We start from the raw sequence: 5,040 nt of genomic DNA, 5'->3' as shown, positions 1-5,040 counted from the left end.
AGTCCCTTTAATAATCAGGGGAAGGAACCGCCAACTTATCCAGCATATGTTTTATGCAGCGGATTCCCTTCCAGCCGTAACCCAACACTAGGAAACACCCATACACACTCATTCACACACATACACTACAGCCAATTTCATTCATTTCATTTTCTTTTCAGCTTAGTCCCTTTATTAATCTGGGGTTGACACAGCGGAATGAACCACCAACTTATTCAGCATATGTTTTACGCAGCGGATGCCCTTCCAGCTGCAACCCATCATTGGGAAACACCCATACACACTCATTCACACACATACACTATGGAAAATTTTAGCTTACCCAATTCACCTATTGCACATGGACTGTGGAGGAAACCGGAGCACCCGGAGGAAACCCACACGAACACAAGGAGAGCATTCAAACTCCACATAAAAATTCCCAAAAAAGACACAGCTGTGGTTCAAACCAGCGACTTTCGTACTGTGAGACGATTGTGCGACCCACTGCACCACCGTGACACCTTTTTTTATTTATTTTAGAAATAATCTCAGTTGAGATTGTCAAATAACATGTGATTTTATTTAGACGCACAACAGAAGTTTATCTGTAGAAATCTGTAAAAATAAAGCACAGAGTGCTGTATTAATTTGAATAAATGTTCTGTAATAATATTTTATACTGGGTTATTTCAAACCAATATTAAATGAAACCAGTCAACAATTGGGTTCATTCATGTTTTCCCCAAAATTAACTTGAAGCAACAGCTTTACAGTTCACATTTTGAGTTTTAAACTGGAATTATTTTCTTTTAGCTGCACAGATTTGTTTTTATCAGTAACAGATATGAAAATAATTATTAATTTTCCCAAATTTATAGCATTTTAGAATTAGAAAGAGCGAGTTAGAAAGATAAATAATGCTGACTATTTTATTTATTTTTGACGCAGCAAAAACGTCAAGGCTATATATATAATTCATTCATTCATTCATTTTCGGCTTAGTCCCTTTATTATTCCAGGGCCACAGCGGAATGAACTGCCAACTTATTCAGCACGTTTTTATTTTTCTTACGCAACGGATGCCCTTCCAGCTGCAACCCATTTCTGGGAAACATCCATACACACTCATACACTACGGACAATTTAGCCTACCCAATTCACCTGTACCGCATGTCTTTGGACTGTGGGGAAACCACACTGTCAGAAAAAATGTGCAAAATTTGTACCTTTTGGGGTACAATGGCTTGTCACTGGGGCAGTACCCTCAAGGGTACACCTGTTGTACCCTTTTACATGGGTACATATTTGTACCCTAGCAGTATGTACCTTCATGGGTCAAATATGTACCTCTGCTGACTAATTTGTACCTTACTTGGGCTATGGTACAATAATGTACCTTTAAAAAAGGTACAATTTCTCCTCCATAGGGATGAATTTTGTACCCTTTCATTTCAGAATTGTACTCCATACACAATAAATTTCACTTATCACATTTATTAAACATATTAAATATCAACATTTTTACAGGATGAATGTTTAAACATTACATCATTTTAAAAGAATAAAAAGCAATATTTTTCCATGAGTAAACTGCACGATAATTGTAATTTTATACCTGTAACATTTTATCACAAACACACATTGAAAGATTCAAAATAATAACATTGTCACCTTTTTAGAAGATGAAAGTTTTAAACTATCACAAAGTCATACCAGATGCATAAACTTAAAAAATAGCTGCTTAAACATTTTAAAACATTTTATGAAACAGCAAAAAAACTTAATATTATTTTTTTAACATCAGTGCACCCCATTTCACTGAGCATTTTTACCAATGTAACAAAGTAATTTTTCTAAAACAACAGTAGACCTAATAAAGTACATTTTTGTTAGTGCACTGCATTCTACATTTTCTAAAAGCATCAAGAATCTCAAAGCAATCTTTTTCCATACAGTACATTGAAACATGTCACTTAAAGTATACCCTTAATCATTTTAGATCTCAAAAACACTTTTGATCAAACAGTTTTACACATTTGATTTGAAATTTCTAAACATTCTTAAGAAACATTTTATCAGCAGAGTATGTTTCAAGAGCCTGAAAGTCCGTCTGTCTTTGTTTATAACACCCCATTCAAAGTCAAACTCTTACTGTATTTGCATGGAAATATGAATCATACAACAGCAGAATTAAAAACTTGCCACACAGAAACCAGTGCAGTATTGACATTTAAAATGTATTTCATTAGGAAAGTGTCATTTCTTCTCCATTAGCGGTCTCACATGCACACGATAACAGTTCAATTTGAACACCTGAATGTGTCAATCTCATCAAGGATATTGGGCGGAGAAAATTCTTAGCATTGTGTTATCTTGTGCTTCTCAGTTGATTTGGGCAATGTTATTGAAATGTCTATAACTGCTAGTCTTAAAATACTGATGCAGACTCGAAACGCATGCACCAAAGTAAATGCAAAGATCCAAGCATTGCTGTTTGATGCAGACCCAGCAATACCAGTTCTCTCGGACAGCTGCACTGATTATTCTTGTAATTTTGGATTTCCATCTTCACACCGTTGCTGATGTTGAAATTTAAATTGTTGTTCCATCTTGGGGAGTTGCTGATGTTCATCCTTTGCATTCTTTATGTAGCGTGGATAAGCCAAGTTGAAAACACAGTAAACAGCGAAGGATGTAATAATGCCTTTAAAACTGACTTTCAGCCATCTGTAGAGTTGGGTATGGAGCATCATCATCATCCCACTGTGAAAAGAAAAAGTAAAGGACATCAATAAACAATGTAAAATCTGTCAGAACTGCATAACATCTATCTGAGTATAACAAAGTGTTTAACCAACAGTACCCAAACCTCTCCCAGTGTAATTACTGTAAGCAATCATCTTCCTCTTTAAGAATATGGGGGAGCAGAATTAGAGCTGCACGAAAGTCAGAATCTATTGCAAAATAAAATCATCCATCCATTTATTTTATTTTCGGCTTAGTCCCTTTATTAATCTGGGGTCGCCACAGCGGAATGAACCGCCGACATATCCAGCATGCGTTTTACACAGCGGATGCCCTTCTAGCTGCAACCCATCACTGGAAAACACCCATACACACTTATTCACACACTATGGCCAAATTAGCTTACCCAATTCATCTGTACCGCATGTCTTTGGACTTGTCGAGGAAACCGGAGCACCCGGAGAAAACCCACGCCAACATGGGGACAACATGCAAACTCCACACAGAAATGCCAACTGACCCAGCCGAGTCTCAAACCAGCAACCTTCTTGATGTGAGGCGATCGTGCTACCCACTGCGCCACTGTGACACCCTAAAATAAAATAAAGACAAATAATGAAGTACTCTTAAATAATTTAATAATATAAAGGACCTGTTTTTAAAATAAAGAAGAAAATATTGGAATGTTTAGCAAATGCTGAATAAAAGATATTGATGTATTTTTATGAATTACATTTTTTTAAAGAAAAACATTATGGAATGTTCTGTATATAAAGGGTTTGTATATAAGGCCTATGAGTTTGAACTTGCTAAATGCAGCTTGAAAAGGCACTTAATGATCACATCCAAGAAATAAGGGTTTGATCTAGCAAAATTATTATTACTTAAGTTTTATGTTAATACCTGTTAGATCATCTGCAAACTTCTATTCTCTTGCTTTTTTGTAGACTTTGGCCAGTGGAGATGCTTTTTTTCTTAATCAAGCTCAGGCACCTTTAGCACAAGCTGTCCTTGAAGCTCTGACTTGGTTGGAGATGGTTGATGAATGCACTCAGTCAGGTTCACCATGACTATAATAAATAAAAAGGAAATTAGTGATTCAATTTAACTTAAAACATTATCTAATATTCTTTGTTGCCATTTCCCTTTAGTTATCATTGTACAAATAGTTGTAAGCTTAAATGCACATATGTTCACCACAAAGCTTAAAAATAATTTTTTTTTTAACAATAGTCATAACATTTATAATAGTCATTTGATCCTACACTTTGGCTATTACTGACATTAAACTTTTCATTTAAACTGAGAACTGATTTAAAATGTGTGATCTCACTGACAAGGGTGTTTTTAATAAAGGGTCACACACCTTATTTCACTGGATACGCAGGACATTCGCATTACTCTCAAAAGATGATGCATCCTCACCAATTGCAGCAATCACCTATTGGATCAAATATAAGTGCAAAATAATGACAATCATAAAAATTAAAATATAACTTTAACATTTCACCTAACAGTTTCATAGAAAAAAGGAGATTAAATTTAAGACTGCACAATGAATTCCTGGGGAAAAAAGTATACACACACACACACGCATACATAATATATAAATAAATATCTAAATAAATAAATATATATATATATATATATATATATATATATATATATATATATATATATATATATATATATATATATATATATTATCAACAAACAGATGAAATACAAAATACTAAATACTTACGTTATTACACTCTACTGCTTCCTCGTCCACTTCATTTTCTGAAAGAAAAAAATTATGATCGTTGTGAACTTGAGGTTAACAGCAAAAAAAAAAAAGCTTTAAATTAGCAACTTAAAGGTTTGATAAATGACCTGCACGTCGATCTGACACGACAGATGATTATGACTCTCTTGGACATGCATTTATAACGTTATTTAAATATGTAACGTTAACGTTGCAAAATACAACTGCTATAAATGGACGTGGGTCGAGATATGCATAAACTAACGTTAAAGTTATATTATTTCAGACATGAAGGCATTCACTTCACTCCTTTCCGAAATAAACATGGACGTTAGCATGAATGTTAGCTTCCCAACACTAAGGAAATTCTGAGTTTATAAATAACGTATGCAATAAAGACTTAACCACATTATCCAAACAAAACTAAATGTGTTAGAACTGTTTCTCTGGACGTTTCACCGCTGTTTTGCCAGTGTCTCGAGCTCTGTCTCATGGCCAGGTTATGTAAAATATCATATTTTAATTTCTGGTCAACCTTAAATTACAAAAGGGTCCCCTCACGCGGC

At 34.5% G+C, this 5,040-nt stretch overlaps 1 long non-coding RNA gene across 1 annotated transcript in view; it reads right to left on the bottom strand.

Moving 5' to 3' along the window:
- Positions 1 to 1,178: 1,178 nt before the first annotated feature.
- LOC100535985 (uncharacterized) overlaps positions 1,179 to 5,040 on the bottom strand; it is a 4,095-nt gene continuing 233 nt past the window's right edge. The window contains exons 2-6 of the long non-coding RNA XR_224306.5: positions 4,472 to 4,509; positions 4,094 to 4,168; positions 3,631 to 3,797; positions 3,134 to 3,319; positions 1,179 to 2,745 (exon numbers count right to left, since the gene is read on the bottom strand). This is a non-coding gene — a long non-coding RNA (uncharacterized lncRNA). The remainder of the gene's footprint in view (positions 2,746 to 3,133; positions 3,320 to 3,630; positions 3,798 to 4,093; positions 4,169 to 4,471; positions 4,510 to 5,040) is intronic.

The sequence above is a fragment of the Danio rerio genome, chromosome 1 (genome assembly GCF_049306965.1).
Source record: "Danio rerio strain Tuebingen ecotype United States chromosome 1, GRCz12tu, whole genome shotgun sequence".
NCBI classification, from domain to species: Eukaryota; Metazoa; Chordata; class Actinopteri; order Cypriniformes; family Danionidae; genus Danio; species Danio rerio.
This window is presented reverse-complemented; position numbering and strand designations above follow the sequence as displayed.